Source organism: Cervus canadensis, chromosome 5 (assembly GCF_019320065.1).
Source record: "Cervus canadensis isolate Bull #8, Minnesota chromosome 5, ASM1932006v1, whole genome shotgun sequence".
NCBI classification, from domain to species: domain Eukaryota; kingdom Metazoa; phylum Chordata; class Mammalia; order Artiodactyla; family Cervidae; genus Cervus; species Cervus canadensis.
The window spans coordinates 92,302,506-92,319,907 of NC_057390.1; the positions used below are offsets into that span (position 1 = coordinate 92,302,506).

Sequence of the window (17,402 nt, forward strand, 5' to 3'; positions counted from 1 at the left end):
TGCTGGTCAGTGACCCAGGTGCAGGCGGGGGATGGCTGTGGCCACAGCCTCAGTAGGACCTCCGCAGACCCAGAGGCGGGCCCTTGACCTTTATTGTTTTCAGGGCCTGGCCTTCCCCCACCCCGTGGAGGAAGCAGGAGCTCCGTGCTGCCGGCATTTCCTGTCATTCCCTTCACTCTTCATACCTCTCCGATTCTAAATTTCAGAAGTAATTTATCAGCCTAGAGGCGGGAGTCATTAATAACCATTATTTAGAACTGTCGAGTCTTCCTCTGTGTGTGTGTGTGTGTGTGTGTGTGAGTTAAGCATCCAAAAAATTGGCCTTGTTGGTGGCAAACAGGGCATCTCTATTGACAGATCAGGCGCGCCCCACCCCTGCTGGCCTTTCTCAGGTCCGGTTATTCCAAGTCTGTCTTTAATCACCGAAAAGGGTGGTGGCAGAGTAGTTAACGCATGTCCTCCTGGAATTCATTAGTATTATTACCAAAGACCGTGTTGTAAATTGTTAATTTTTTTTTTAACTGCTTGGAAAAAATGTCTAACTATTTCATTTTAATGTACTTAAAGAAAAAAATTTTTTTTTCCTCTTCAAACATTTGAAACAGAATAGTTCGGAAGCCGGGACTTGGATCCCAGTGGGGGTGGGCTCTGAGTGATTGCCCTCAATGATGCTGAAACTCTGTCCCCAGCAGGTTGTGGGGTGCAGGTTGAGCCTCCAGACCGTCCAGCGGTGGTTACGGAGAGGATTCGGCATTCAGTGTCTGTTAATGCAGGCTGTTATTCTTTAACATTAAAATTCCACTAAAGGACTAATAATTACTGTTAATATCTTTCCGTGGAAACTTACAGTAAAGGAGCAATAGCAGAAACAGTATTTAAGGGAGAGCTGCCGGCACGAGAAGAATGCAAATAAGTGTTATTAGCCTAATGATTTTGCCGTCGCCATGGTTGTGCAGCAGCTCTGTTGTGAATGTGTCATCCGGCACCCGTGAATTTGGAAAGTGTGTCAAAACACAACTTCAATTAGTTTGCTCTAATTATGGCTCTGGAGAGTTTGTAACTACATCACTCCTCATTAAAAGAGATTTTCTTATATGGATTAATGTAATATACAAAGGAAAGTTTCAAAGTTCCCAACGCCATTTGCTCCCGCAAGGAGCAGGCTCCGAGGAGACATTCTGGATCCCGGGTTTTCCGCTGCCCACTTGGCTGGGCAGGGGGGCTGCGCAAGGGGGGCTGCATGGCCGGCTCTTCCCTTCCTGCCGAAAGTAGCCACTGCCAATGGAGCTCTGGCCACATCCACGTCCACAAGAGGGTAACTGAACCCATCTCCAGCTTCTAGAAGAGAACCGCTAATCGGAAACCATCAGGATGCCCACCCCCACCCAAGCTCCTCTGTGGAGTCTGGAAGCAGAAAGATCTCTGGACCCACCATGGTCAAGTATAGGGTGCGAAGTCAGCCTTTGGCCCCATTCTGGGAGCCTTGGGGGAGATTGCATGGGAAGACGTGTTACTTTTGGTCACACAGAAGCATATGGTGCCTGCGAAATGTCTTAAGTCTTTTTCATAGAGTGAAAAAGAAGACCTTAAGGAAATGCAATTCTCTGTCCAAACCGATAGGTCGCTATAAAGGCTATTGCTGAGCCACTGCCATCTCTAAAGAAAGAAACCAGATTCTCATTTTCTTGTCCCGTTACCAGCCTTCACCCCCCGGCCCGACACCAGTGGTGGTCCACAGTGACCACCTTGGCACAGCCCCCTGGTGCAGGGTCAGGTGGGGGTGGGATGGGCAGCAGCTCAGGGCCGCTTCCTCAGGCTCTGCTGCCCAGCCCTTCATCTGGCTCCTGAGCAGCTGGCCATAGTGGCAGAGTGATGTGCCGGCTTGGGGAGTCAGGGATGCATTTTGAATCCACGAGTTGAAGTTTAGAATGCTGCTTGAGGAGGCCTGGGTCTGTTGCCTCTCCCCACCAATTTATTTGCAGGATGCAGAAAACCAACAGTGCAAAATGATGCAGCTTTAAATACATTTTTGTTAACCGTTAGGTGTCCTATTTGTTACTTTTGATGAATACAAGGTAGGTGTGTGTGTGTGTGTGTGTGAGAGAGAGAGAGAGAGAGATGAGTAACTCGGCCTTGAGACTACTCACAAGCAGTGTCATGGCCAGTAAGTTACATCATTTCTCTGAGCCTCAGTTTCCTTGTCTGTAAAATGGGGGTAAGAACAGCCTCTCTGCAGGGTTGCTGTGAGAGCCAATTGAGAAGACACATGGAGGGGCCGTGCTGGGCACACAGTGGGCACCCACGTGTGTGACTTTCTGGCTTGGTCCAGGGTTTGTTTCCGAGTTTCCTCTGGGCACAAGCAGCCAATCCCCTTAGACCTTTCTGTTGTCCCCATCCAGCCCCTTTCAGCCTTGATTGCCAGCATCCCCAGCGAGTTCCCAGAGCATCAGGCTGGTTATAGGCCTGCTCCCCTGCAGAGCTGTGCTCACAGGTGAGCAGCTGGGAAGGGGTTAAGATAGTAATTGTGTAAGTCTTCCAGGCTTTCTCCCAGTTCTGCGATAATTTGATGAAGAACTTCACCCTAATTAAATATTCAAATTAGGAATAAGTGTCAATATGGCTTCCCATTGCCTGGAATGATGATTAATTGTGTTCAAAACTCTAGTGGCCCACTGTAATCTAAACTGAACCGTTGTTCTTGATTATTTCTGCACCACACTTGCCATGTTTTTGTTTTAAGATTTAAACTAGTAATTGATTTGCCATATGCCGTCGAGCTGCACATACTTAAAAGTTATGCGTTTAGGAACTTGGGGAGTTTGGAACTGAAATTTCCTAGTCTTGCAGAGGCAGCCCTTTTATTCCTGGTCCGCTGCAGAGTGATTCGGTTGGAGGGTGCGTGTCTGTGCATGTGTCGGTTGTCGTCCATGAGGAAAACTCATTATATAGTCAAGTCGGTAGGCTGAAGTTATGTTGATCATGGCAGATGGGTTGCTTGAATGGAAAATGAACAAGTCTGCATTTATACTTTTGTGCTTCTGCCGTCTCGGTTAAAGCAACATGGCAGAGTGGAAAAAGCATGAACTCAAATCCTAGCTCAGTCAATTGCTTTAGCTTTGTGACCTTGGACAAGTTCCCTAACCTCTCTGAACCTTCTTTTTTTCCTACTGGTGGAACCTCCCCTGGGTTGTGAAGATTAGAGGTGAGTGAGAATCATGAAGAATAGTGCAAGTTTTCAGTAAGGGGTGACTGTTGCAGTCACAGGTGATTCCAGGAACAAAGCCTTCAGTGGCCCCCATGCCTTGAGGCGTGTGGAAATGATGTCCCTCTTCTCTCACTGCAGGAGTCTCTGTTGCCCCTCTCTTACTTTGTGACAAGTCTTAGGTCATTGTCTTGACTCTTGAGTTGCAGTTGCTCTTGCTGTTCCATTGCTCCATCCTTTCCTCCCCCACCACATTCTTCCCACTGGGCAGGTAACACCATGACTCCCACGTAGATGGGTACTTCACAGGGCCTAGTCGAAGGCCTGGTGTGTGGTAGTTGCTGAACAAATGTTTGTTTTGTTTTATGCCATTGCTTTAAAATTGAAGCATATAGCTTTATAGTTTTCTATTTGTATATCTTGTGATATTTAGAATTTTTAACCGTTATAGACGGGCTTCCCTGGTGGCTCAGGGGCTTCCCTGGTAAAGAATCCACCTCCGCCTGCCAATGCAGGAGACTCAGGTTTGATCCCTGGGTCAGGAAGATCCCCTGGAGAAGGAAATGGCAACCCACTCCAGTACTCTTCCCTGGAGAATTCCAACCATGAAGCCTGATGGGCTGCAGTCCACAGGGTCACAAAAGAGTCAGACACGACTTAGCGACTAAGCACGCACATACTTTATGATAGAGGGAATTTATATATGTGCTTCAGTTTACTTACAGATATATCTAAAGGGGAACGATGCATCTTAATTGGGTTTGGGGTTTTTTAAATCATTTTTAAAGACTTTATTTTTTAAAGAAGTTTTAGCTTTACAACAAAATAGGTACAGAGATTTCACGACCACATTTAGCTTCCTCCATGATCAACGTCATTCACCAGAATGGCTATTTCCTTTTTATTTTTAAAAGAGGAACCTACGCTGTCACATTGTAATCACCGTAGTTTACTTTAGGGTTCACTCTTGGTATTGTGCTTCTTTGAGTTTGGACAAACGTATGATAACATATGTTAATCGTTATATTATCATAAATGGTGTTTTCAGTGCCCTAAAAATTCTCTGTGCTGTTCCTGTTCATCTCTACCTGTGGCCCCTCTGGCAACTACTGCTCTTTTTCCTGTCTTCATAGTTTTGCCTTTTCCAGAATGTTGTAGAGTTGGAATCATACAGCATGTAGTCTTTTCAAATTGGCTTCTTTCATTTAGTAATAGGCACTTATCATTTTAAAAAAAACTCTCAAGAGCCAAACACAGTGCTGGGACATACAGTAGGAGCTCAATTAAAAACCAGTGGTCTGTGTTGGTCACAACATAGCAATTCTAGCACCTCCAGGTGCCTCTGGACCGCATGGTCTGTCTCCCCTTGGATGGCATCAATTTATTGGCTATATTTAGAATTAAGTTTCAGGTCTGGGCATGGAAAGTTTGAGATGGTGAATTGTCATTGCAGAGGAAGTAGGTCCATTGTTAGGTTTTTATAAAACCTCACTTGACTTCGCTGATGTCATTTACAAAAGGAAACAAAGCAAAAGGTCTCATCATAAGAAAGGGTAGTAAACTTTGCACTTTCTGAGGTTGACTTCAAAATCAGTGAGAAAAAAAAAAATCACCCTGCCTAAAAGTATTTTAGGGCCCAGTTCATTAAAATAGCTGACTCTATTTTAGTAGAACCTAGTTACAAGAAAATGCAGCATTTTCTCACCTCCCTGGGTCTGCACAGATCTGAATGGTAACGTAGGATCTTGGTCTGGAAGCACAGGGCACCTGGTGCAGAGAGTCTACCTGTGAAGTCTTGGAGGAGGCTGTGCATGCTGGCCAGGCCCTTCCAGCTGAAAATGATTCATTTTAATTACCTTCCTGGACTCTCCGTTACCTGAGCATATGGTCCTTAAGAAATCAGCTTCCCCAGACTGTCAGCGAGTGTGGGCAGTGGTCAGGGATCCTGGTTCTGACACCACTGACCAGCCTTGGAGAGCGGACGCTCGAGAAGGTGCTTATTAAAGTGCCAGCAGGTGCGGCCAAGGCCCCCCTTCCTGTGACTCCCTGGCCCCGCTTGTGCCAGGTGTTTTATAAGAGCCTTTTTCTTCATTAAATGGCATTCATTAAGCACGTCCTTACACCTGGCACAGAAGCTGTGTGTCACAGATGACTTCTTCCCAGTGGTGTTTTGCAGGAATAAAGTGGAATTTCATTTAGCCGTTTGCCGTGTTTCTTTTCCCCCTACCCACCTTAACTCAATGACTGTGGCTTTTGCATACTACATTCCTCCTCCATCCCTACATTCTGTGACTTTCTTTTGCACATTATCTCTGGTCCCTGTCCCCCAGCAGCCACGTTAGCACCGAGTGCCGTGCAGGACGTTTCTGTAGACCCTAGCTCTTGCAGAATTCCCCTATTGTCTTTGTTTTCTGATAAAAAGGAAAATAATTTCTCATTGAAAAATTTAATATAAAATATATGAAAAGCAAGGGGAAAAAATCTTTGCTCTGACCTCAGACAGTGATTTGTGTCATCTACACCATGGGCATCATCCTGCCCCCCAGTCCTGCCATGAGCCCAGGGTCATTGCTGCTCTCAGCAGGCACGTCCTTCCAGGTCATTTTCATCCTGGGGCACGTGTGTATCTGTTGCCCGTAGGAAGATGTCATTCTTATAGTGGTTTTTGTATATGTAATTCTGCAATTTGGTTTTTGTTTTGTTCCCTTTTATTTCAACCTAACAACCATGTCTTTGAGATATGACCATGTTGACGTTCGTATAAAAACGTCCAGCTCATTCCTTCTCCTTGGTCTGTCCCACTAGCATTGTATGTACACTTTCCCAGTTCCCTGCTCTTACAGACACCACCCCAAGGATCCAGTTTCTGTGTCTAGCTATAGCCAAGATCACTCTCCACATCCAACCTGTGCCCAAGTTCCTCACTTAGCATCATGTCATAAACACCATCCCCCAGTCCCACCCAGAAAACCTGTAAACATCATTTTAAGTCTGTAAAGTATTCTGACATCTCATAATGTTATTTCCAGTTTTTGAGTAGAGCATCGTAACTCAGAGCTGAATTTTGTAATTTGCCCCGTCAGGGTTCAGAGCCAAGCTCTGCCCCCTCAGGCCAGCTGCTGAACCTTTCTGAGACCTTCTGTCCGATAGAGATGATCTCAGCGCCTAGTCGTAGGATTCAAGCAGGATCACATGATGCCTGTGCAGGGTAAGCCCTGCGAAAATGTCAGTGAACGTTATTTTACTGTTTTTATCTTAAGTAAGTCATCTCTCATGTTTCAGATTGTTTCCTCAGGCTAGGTTTCCAGAGGGAGAGAATAAACACTGGTCTTTTTGTCCCATTACTTCCCAATTCTTTGGTTTTAATTTTGAATCACCTGGAGCATGTATTTCTTTCAGGGAAAGGGACATGATCTTCTTTGTTGTCATGTTCACATATAAAAGACAACCTGGGATTCAGAAATGTTTCATCTGTTCAGCATTCTTTCCCTTCCTAACTCTGTGGCTCCCTAGCCTTCAGCATGTCGTGTAACAGAAAAGGTGTGAGGTCACCATCAGTGTTTGCTGGGATTCATCGTGGGTCTCTGTTTACTGCCCTGTCAGAAATACTGTGAACCCCATTGGCTTCTTTATCTAGGTCTTTTTTTTTCTAAGATCAGGAAAGTGTTTTCAGCTTTGCTGGAATATACTAGATGCACAATAAAGTGCACATATTTAAAGTATAAGTTGAGCTTTGACATAGGTAGGTATACACCTGTGACACCATCACCAAAATCAGGATCGTGAATGTATCCACCACCCCCAAAAGTTTCTCTGTGCCCCTTTGTAATATATCCTGTCTCCTCAGCCAGCAACAGATCTTCTTTCTAACCCTATAGGTTAATTTGCATTTTCTAGAATTTTATACAAATGGAATCATACCATGTGGATTCTTTTTTGTCTTTCTTATTTTACTTCACATCATCATCCTGAGATCATCCATCTTACAGGTATCACTAGTTCCTTTTTGATTGCTGATAGTATCCATCATATGGCTGGACCACAACATGTTTATCCAGTCACTTGTTCCTGGACATTTGGCTTGTTCTTAGCTTTTCACTTTTACATATAAAGCTGCCCAGTACATGTGTATTGGAATCTTTGTAAAGTTATATGCTTTTGCTTCTCTTGAGTGAAAATCTATCCATGTAATGGCTGTCTTGTACCAAGGGTATGTTGAAGTTTTTAAGAAACTACAGACTGTTCTCTGAGGTGGTTGTACCATTTTACATTCCTACTAACAGTGCATAGGAGTTCTAATTGCTCCTTATCTTTGTCTACAATTGATATTGTTGGTCTGTTTAATTTTTGTCATTCTAAAAGATGTGTAGTAATGTCTCATTGTGGTTTCATCACTAGTGATGCTGAATATTTTTTCATGTACTGATTAACCATTTGTGTACTTTCTTTAGTGAAATGTCTGTCTAAATCATATGGTCTTTTTAGAACTGGCTTATTAGTCTTCTATTAGGCTGTAAGAGTTCTGCATATATCCTAGTTATAAGTCAGATGTGTGTTCGCAGATATGTTCTTTAGGTCTTTAGCTTGCCTTTCAATTTCTGTAATAGCACCTTCTGAATAACAAGAGTTTTAAGTATTGGTGAAGTCCTGTATATCAACTGAAAATAGTTTGTGCTCTTTTGTGTCCTGTGTAAGAAGTCTTTGCCAAACCTAAGTTCACAAAGATTTTTCTCCTGTCTTTTCTTTGACAAGAGGCCACTCTACACCTGGCCAGTCGAGATGTATTTAAATAAAAAGTATCAAATCCTGGGCCTGGACTTAATAATTTACACCTTCCTTTTTTATGGAATGGTTCTCTGAATCTCTTGGGTTTTTTTATGTATGTGTGTGGTGTGAGGTAAGTGTCAAGGTTCTTTTTTTTTTTTCTTTGCATGTGGCTATCCAGTTGTTCCAGCACCATTTGCCAAAAAGATTTCTGTTTCCCCACTGAATTGTCTTGGCACCTTTGTTGAAAATCCATTGGTCATGTATGTGTAGGTCTATTTTTGGACTCCCCATCTGCTCTATTGATCTGTATGTCTATGTTTATGCCAGTACCACACTGTCTTGATTACTGTAGCTTTACACTAAGTCTTGAAATCGGGATTTATTTAGCTCTGAGTCTCTGTATTGATTTTGCTTGGAATGTTGGCAGCCCTGTTGGCTTCCATATTTTGTTGATTGTTGGTTGGTTGGTTTTTAATCAGGCAGGTGCTCAACTTTTTTTGGGGGGGGGGGGGTTGTCACTTTTAGTTGTCCTGATTTCTTTCTAACACCTAGAATGTTCAAGTTGGTCTTTGTTCTCCATATTTATCATATTTTCCTCATCATGATCATCTTTGTTTTCTTTCTTTCTCTGCATTCTGGACACTCAACGGGAGCAGGGATTTATCCATGATGCTGCTGATTTAGTTTTGAGGGGTTTTATTTCTTTATTATTTCTAATGCAGATAGCTTTTTCTGCATCCTACAGTAAACTTTTTTCCCAGAGGGTAATGTTCTTTTTCTCTGGCTGTGTGACACTTTTTTTTACAGGCCCTCACAAGGAGATGTATTTGTAGACTGGGTATTGGCCAAAGGACAGGCTGTGTGCGTGCCTCCTTCCCTCCCCTCATCTCTCCTGGGCACTCATGATTTGAATGATTCATCTTGTGACTCTTCATTACCTCTCTCTGTTCTCGTTAGCTTTTGTAGATCCTTGGTGACCGGAGGCTAGCTGGAGCTATCATTGACCCTACAAGTCATGTAGTCCTGGTGTGTTTTTAAGACATGTATCATTTTATCCTCCTAGTTTGAATTTTTTTTTCATTAAGTACTTTCAACTAGCAGTTCTTTATACCAGTGAAAGTGAGTAAGCAAATGGTATTTCTCATTATGGAGGAGATTGTTATTGTTGTTCAGTCACTCAGTTGTGTCCAGCTCTTTGCGACCCTATGGACCGCAGCACCCCAGGCTTCCCTGTCCCTCTCTCTCCCAGAGTTTGCTCAAACTTACGTCCATTGGGGGAAATGCTGTTTAAAAATCTGGAGTAGCCTGTCATTCTGACTCAGGAGGCTTAGGTCTGGGGAACATTCTGACCCAGAGGTTGTACAACCAGACCTCTGCCTCCGCCCCACTGGCTGGATGTTGAGTCTTCTGTACAGTTAAGGTTAACACATTATCCCCTATTAGTAGTTTTCAAGCCTTTTGGTCTAGGACGTTTGTTTGTTTGTTTTGATGTGGACCATTTTTAAAGCTTATTGAATTTGTTACAATATTGCTTCTGTTCTTTATGTTCTGGGTTTTTGGTTTTGTTTTTTTTTTTGGCCTTGAGGCATGTGGAATCTTGGCTCCCTAATGAGGGATCAAATCTGCACCCCCTGCATTGGAAGGTGAAGTCTTAACCATTGGACCGCCAAAGAAGTCCCAAGGTCTTAAAAACTGAGGATTCCCTCTTGCTGGGGAAAAACAAATTGAGAATTAAGACTAAGTTTTGTTTATGCAGGTTATATTTATCTATATTTATTGTTGTCATTATTTAGTTGGTATGTCATGTCCGACTCTTTTGCGACTTGATGCACTGTAATCCACCAGGCTCCTCTGTCCATGGGTTTCTCCAGGCAAGAATACTGGAGTGGGTTGCCGTTTCCTTCTCCAGGGGATCTTCCCAACCCAGAGATCGAACCTGCATCTCCTGCATTGCAGGCACATTCTTTACCACTGAGTCACTAGAGAAGCCTTGTCTATATTTACCTTATAAAAATTAAAATTCAGAAAAATGTAAAACATGAGACTACCTATGCAAACATCAGAGCGATGACAGCCTCACGAGTCACACAGCTTCTGGAAGTTTTTTCTGCCTACTTGTGAGGATGGAAAAGGAAACGGCAACCCAGTCCAGTACTCTTGCCTGGAAAGTCCCATGGATGGAGAAGCCTGGTAGTCCATGGAGTCACAAAGAGTCGGACATGACTGAGCAACTTCACTTTCACTTTCACTTTGTGAGGATGAACGGGTGGAAAAGACCAGTGATGTCATGTTATTATGAAAGTAGCGGTGACCCGATGGACTCCCTGAGTCTGAGGAGCCCCCTGAGGTTCCTAGAGCACACTCAGAAAACTGCTGTCGGAAGGCAGTCTTAGTTTAAAATGCAGCAGAAAACAATGGCAGTTGTGATTTTAACACCACAGAGCGCGTTGGTTGCGAGGGTGCGTGTCAGGGCTGGGACATAAAAGTAGCATCCATCTCTAACCACAGGGCCACCTCTGCCGTTCCAGCAGCCTCCGGCCCCTCGGCCGTGGCCTCTGACGGTCTGAGCGGAGAGCGGGCATCGTGGCTGCCTGGGCAGGGCCATCTTCATTACATGTGGCCACTGGGTTCAGAAGATTAATAGCAACATTTTAAAAATTCACACAGACCTGGAATCAGCACGAGAAAATACAGATTTAAATTAACAAGGAAAAAGCAGAATCCCATCAAAGGAAATAAATCGTACTGGCAACTATTGTCACATAATAAAATGTATTCTATAACTGAAGGGCTTTTATATGGAGCTGTCTGCGGCTTAGTGGCCATGTTAATTGAATAAGGTGCCAAAGACTGACTTGGGGGAGAAAAATGAAATTTCCCTCAGCCTCTATTTAGCAGGAGTTGTTGTCGACAGCATGTGCGATGCTCACCTGTTTGTTACAGAACATCCAGGGCCCCTGAAGATGGACATGATGGCTCTCGGGGTGCGCCCAGTCTCCTCTGGGCTGTCCCAGGGGCAGGGGCAGGGGCAGAGAGCTTGGTAAAGCTCCCCTAGGATTCAGGGGCTGTTCTAGTTGGAATTCTCCAGTGACCGAACAGATTTTTGGAATCATGATCCATCATTTGAGTCAAGAGGCAGAAATTGTTGACCTCTAATGGTCAGTGCCCTGTGCCAACCTGCTGGGGATGATAGGTGCCCCCTGAGACAGAGCCATTTGTTCTAGGGTTTACTTCTCTTTGGTCTGCTGGTAATCTTTATGAACGCACTTAAAATCAAAAATATACTCCTCTAGATCAACACAGAGTGGTCTGGAGGGATCACAGAGTGATCAACAATGTTGAAATGACTCCAAGTGAAACTGGGGTCCATGGGCGCCCCAGCCAGCTTCATGTTCACCTGAGCGTTTAGTGCCATGATCTATTGAAGTGTCTGGCTCTTTCTTTTTTTCTTTCTTTCTTTCTTTCCTTCTTTCCTTTCTTTCCTTTCTTTCTTTCCTCCTCCAGTAACCCCCAGTGTCATAAGTTGAGCATTACTTCAATCTCATTAGACAATCAGGTTATGGAAAATAAGCCAAAGAGTGTTGGGTTAACTGAGTACAATTCCAAGTGTAAAAATAAGGGTTTTATATTTTTTTTCTCAGTAGATGGCTATGGTAATGGGCATGGGCCCAGGCTATTAGTCTTCTAAAATATTTCAAGTGACTAAAACATTTTATCAGATGGCTGTACAATAATTTTTTAAGTAGTCCCCTATTTGATCTCTAATTTGACTCAAGTTTCTCGGCTTTATAAGCAGTGCCAAGATGAATATAATTTTTGTTTGCGTAAAAATATTCATGAATCAGAACTAGTCACATTTTCCAAACTGTTAACCAACCTAGCCACAGGGTTGAAAAGACGAGTGGGAAGCCCTCCCCAGTGATCTCTAATTGCAGGTCAGAGTTAGATTCATTCATTCTTTCAGCAGCATTGGGTGATCTTGTCGGGTTCTCCCTAATGCTTTTTTAAATGCCCACTGTGTGCCAGCTACTGTTGTAGACACTGAGGATGCAACCAAGGGCCCTTGGTTGTCCACGTCTGTATGTAGCTCTTCCCTTGTTACCGGGTTAGACTGACTGTGACCGGTCGTCAGGGTCACTGAGCTAGTAAGTGGCATAGAGGTTGGGTCCCTGGCACCATCACTTTCCCAGGTGGACCCCAGTTTCCTGGTTGAGTGATCTCAGCCTGTGTACGGATGGTGAAGATGGTCCATCAGGGTGACTCTGAGATGCTGATGGTGACCCCCAGGGGACTCATGGACCTTGTCATGAATTCTAGCTCACTGTCTGTCGGCTTTGGCTTGGAGGGCCTATAAGTGATTGTTCCTACCTAAAAAGCTTGCTGAGAGGATCTGGCAGGTGATGTCCATGCAGGAACCCAGCCCAGTGCCTGGCAGGTGGGCGCCCACCAGACACCGAGGAGTTAAGACTCATTGCGCTCTGAGGATGTGGTAGAAAGCACCACTGAGATCATGTTCTGGTGGCATATAAGCAAATCAACAGTCCTACAGAGCCGGAAGGGCTGTGCAGAAAGGGGAAGGTGATGAGGGGAGTGACCCAGGGGCCCGGTTTCAGATCAGCCTGGAAGTGAGGATGGGCAGGACTGGCCCAGTGGTCAGCTGAACCTCAGAGCGCAACGTTCAATGTAAACCACAGGTGCCCTGTCCCCTCAGCCTGAACTGTCCACTCTCATTAACAGGAGGCCCTGATGTGCCTCCTATCCCCGTGTCCCTTCCTCCCCATGTCCAGTAACCAGAGAAGTGACGATGCCAAAGCAACTGTTTGTTGTGTGGGGTCTCCCCCCTTCAGCCCTCTCTGGCCGGGGGTCTTCCCGCTGCTCAGATTGCTGCTGTACACCCCCACCACCACCCCATCATCAGCCGCCAGAGTGAAGCTTTTGGTGACTTGGCTTCAGTTGACTTGAATTCTCTTGGAATTTCCCACCTAACTGCATCAGCCCCACATTGTCTGTCTGTCGTATAATGATCAGAACCTTTTCTTTCCTTTTTTTCCCTTGTGAATTCCTGGTCACTGCCACCACTGACTTCTTACGTCTGACCTGTTTTCCTCTGTAGTGACGGGGTGTGTGGGGTATTGGGTCTCCTAGAGACCCCTGAGTCTAACTGAGCAAGCCCACAGGCAGAAATGCAAAAGCAGAGGCAACAGGAGTTCCTGTCCAAAAAGACACAGGGGTTTTAGTGGAGTCGGTTCAGCAGTCTTAATTGTTCAGTGACCGTCTGCCCTGGGGAAGAACCTGTCCTAGAAAATGGGGTACCAACTTGATGAGAGTTGGCCCTGCCCTTGAGGTGTCTTGGGACAACCGGGGTGAGAGAGGACATACAGACACCCATTCCCACCCAGGAAGGGTTTTTATCAAACGAGGATGCTCAGATGGAGTCTCGAAGGACCAACAGGTGTTTGGAGAAGAGGTGAGGAGCAGGTGGAGACCGTAGGAGGGAGCAGAGTGGATGAAGGATCAGGCTGAGGCAGACCCAGAGAATCACAAGACTTTTCACGCTTCCTGGTAGAGGCAGGAGTGTCTGGAGAGGGGGCTGGTGTGTGAGGACGGCTCAGACCAGGGCACAGGTGGCGGTCAGGCTGCCCAGGGAAAGTTCGTGGAGCGAGAAGAGAGCTATACCAGAACTTCTGCCAGCAGCAGCCCCGCAAAGTGGAGGAGAAGCGAGCGGGGGCCAGCTGCGAGGGAGGAAGAGAGCCAGGTCCCAGGGTGTGGGCGGGGGGGAAGGGAGGTGCGGTCTGCAGGGTGGGGTCAGCCAGGCAAGATCTGATGTGGTCGAAAGGCAGGAAGGTTTGGATGGGGATGTCCTCGTGGATGATGGGGCAGCTGTGGAGCCAGGCAGCTTGGTTCTCTGATCTATGCTTCTTAAGTTCTGTGGGTCATAGAATCCCCCTGGAACTGTCCGTTTAGAGGATCACAGCAGGAGATTTGGGTAGGAAGCACTGAGTCTGCACACAGTAGGTGCTGCATAACTGCTTGCAGTTCCATGATCATCCCCATCTTCCCGTCTACAGTACATCTCAGTTTTTCCCTATCACTTTCCCACAGGGAGATAATCTTTTAAAGTTGTTAACTGGAGCTTATCCCTTCTCAGCTTAAAAAACCCTTCAGGATAAAGGTAGAACTTGTGCGAGGACCTGCGTGCAGTGACCCTAAAGCGCTTTCTCCAGCCAAGTCCCCCACCGTCCCCCAGGCCTTCAGACCCTAGCCACCCCACCTCCTTCCAAGCCCCCCCACCCCCAGCCAGACCTCCTGCTGCTTAGGAGTTACCCCAGAGCCCCTCCTTGCCCCCCATCCCCAGCTCCCAGTGGGAACAGCACTTCCTGGGGGAGCCCGGAGAGTCTTCCTGTTCACGCCACACCAGCCACGGCTCCTATAACCTGGTGGACCTGTTCCTGTCTCCTCCTACAGGGTTTGGTTCAGTCCAGTCGCTCAGTCGTGTCCGACTCTTTGCAACCTTGTGGACTGCAGCACGCCAGGCCTCCCTGTCCATCACCAACTCCCGGAGTTTACTCAAACTCATGTCCATTGAGTCAGTGATGCCTTCCAACCATCTCATCCTCTGTCATCCCCTTCTCCTCTTGCCTTCAATCTTTCCCAGCATCAGGGTCTTTTCAAATGAGTCAGCTCTTCACATCAGGTGGCCAAAGCCTTGGAGTTTCAGCTTCAACATCAGTCCTTCCAGAGAATATTCAGGACTGATTTCCTTTAGGATGGACTGGTTGGATCTCCTTGTAGTCCAAGGGACTTTCAAGAGTCTTCTCCAACACCACAGTTTAAAAGCATCCATTCTCGGCGCTCAGCTTTGTTTATAGCCCAACTCTCACGTCCATAACATGACTACTGGAAAAACCATAGCCTTGACGAGACGGACCTTTGTTGGCAAAGTAATGTCTCTGCTTTTTAATATGCTGTCTAGGTTAGTCATAACTTTTCTTCCAGGGAGTAAGCGTCTTTTAATTTCATGGCTGCGGTCACCATCTGCGATGGGGGAGCTCTGCAAAAGCAGGGCCCTGCCTGTTCTGCCACCCTGAGTCCCCCCTCCCCAGGTCTGGGTTGACTGGGCCAGGGCTCCCTTGGCCATCTCTGACAGCCGTCTGGCTGATCTGGCTCTGTCTTCTCAGCCAAAGAGGAGGCTCCCCCCACATGCTGTCACCCAGGTCAGCCTTTCGTCTGAGGTTCCGCCAACACCTGCCTCCTCTGCAAGCCTGCTGGAGCACTGCCGCACTGTGCCAGCATTTTGTGTCCTTAGGTGGGGCATACCTTCTTAGGGCTTTCGGGGCTCAGCGGTCTCAGGGCACGGCAGTGCTGAAGCTCAGTTCTTCCCCAGCTCCTGGAAAAGCCCTCGGGGTACAGTGGGTGCAGCGCTGGCACGTGGGGCACACCACGAGTGTGCATCACACAGGCCCCCGTTCTGGGGGGCCCCACACTGGATTCAAGGCTCTGCTGTTGCCATCTTGAAATGCTTAAAGATATTCCACCCAGGTCCCCACATTTTCACTCTACACCAGGCCGGGTTCCTGCCTTGCAGGGCCGGTATGCAGAGCCAGGAGAGACCCCGGGGATCTGTAGACCCCGAGGCCCCCGCTCAGGGCCGGCCAACCCTCTCTGTAGGGCTGCCTGTCATTGTTTTAGCTCTGCTCAACCACAACCACAGTCAGTAATTTATTCTTCTGTTTGCTTAGCTCTGCTGACTGAGTGCTGTGGTCGGAGGCATCGATCACCTGCTTCAACCCTCTGCAGCTCTCCTCCCCCTCCCAGGGTTCCCAAAGCAGCCCATCCTCAGAGTCACTGCTGGCCTGGTTCCAGGGATTTCTGGGCTACACCCCCTACCCTGCCTCAGGCCTCTGAACAGACTCCCCAGGTCGGGGAGCTGAGTTTGTTGTTAGCGAGCTCCCAGGTGCCTCGAGCACTGCCTCTGCGCTCCAGTGGGCAGAACAGAGTTCGAGAACCTTCATCCAAGCAGATAGATCCCAAAGTCCATAGTTTGGCTTCTGGCATCCTTTCCAGTCTGGCTGTGGCTTTGTTTCCCACTCTAGCCCTGCAGCAGAGTGGCCCCCTGACTGCCTGTACGTAGGTTAGGTCCTGTCTCCTCCTGTAACCCACATCCAACTCGGAGGGGGCTGTCACCAGAAGCCCTGTGCCCCCGCTTTCAGGCTGAGTGCACGGATTTTATCCTCCTTGGAGCACATCTCCTGGTGCACCCCAGTTTGTTGCAGCCCCTCTGTCCCCTGTAGCCTGGAGCTCCTTGTGGGAAGAGCTCGTCTCTGCATCCCCCTTTCATCAGGAAGGAGCCGGCAGTGCGAGTTTACAGCACACGCATCCCAGCGACCTGTGGACACTCCCCTCACGTGATGTGTCACTGGTCTCCCCCCCCGCCTGCGCCCAGCAAGGCCCCACCGCCTGCTCCAGCGGCCGGCCCAACGGCACCAGTGTTCACCATCAGGGCTCACCCCACAGCTCAGCCACCTCACTTACAGCCCGTGGCTCTCCTCCTGGCCCCGTGGGAACAGGCCCCACCCAGAGAGCCTGCCTCCCAGAGCTGTTCTAGAAGACTACACGTTTGTTGTATAAAAAGGGCCGCGTGTGGAACGTCAGCTTCCTTATGTGATCTGTACCCTCCGTCCCAGTCTCTCCTGTTTGGGGAACGACTGAGTGCCTGGAGCTCAAGCCACTGAGCAACTTCAAACCGGCCCCAGTCGTACCATGAAGGGGTGACTGTGTCCCGCAGACCTGTTGGGTTTTAAATGTCTTTCCTATTATCGTTGTCTTCTCAGCATTCACTAAAAGGCAGCTGATAACCACACCAAATGGATTATGCGCTTTGAACGAGGACACACTTAGGCTCTGGGCATTGTGAGCCTTAATGGCCAACACATGCGCCATAAAAGACGCACTGGGTCAATCGATGGTGCTTTCTGGGCATCTGCAGTGTGCTCCCACCTGAGGGGGACGTGTGCCGCTCACAGCAGTTCAGAGGAACATGCTATTCTGATTCTCAGTGGGCCTTATTTCCTGGGCTCACCTGGTAATAACCCCTAACATCTTCCTTCACCAAGTGCTTCCTGGGACAGGCGTGGAAGCCACTGGGTGGATAACAGGACCAAGACGACGGGACAGACCGAGGCTTGTGTTCAGAGCTGAGCATCCTGGTCCCCTTGGCGCGCTTTGCCCAGTGAGCAGAGATCAGGGTTAAGTCACCCACCTCCTCCAGGCACCTGGGACATCACATAAGGCTTGGGAAACCCTTTCTTCCTCTTGGATGTCCTTGCCCGTAGGGAAAAGGTAGCTGCTGGTGTCCAAAACCTTCTCAACTCCTAGGGGAACTCGAGCTGCTTGGGTAGACAGAGGCCTGCCGTGCTGTGCGCTGTGGGCTGAT

The 17,402-nt window shown here is 47.5% G+C and overlaps 1 protein-coding gene across 4 annotated transcripts in view; it reads left to right on the forward strand.

The window, feature by feature from the left end:
- MVB12B (multivesicular body subunit 12B) overlaps positions 1 to 17,402 on the forward strand; it is a 195,798-nt gene that overhangs the window by 97,390 nt on the left and 81,006 nt on the right. The gene's annotated exons all lie outside the window — the stretch shown is intronic.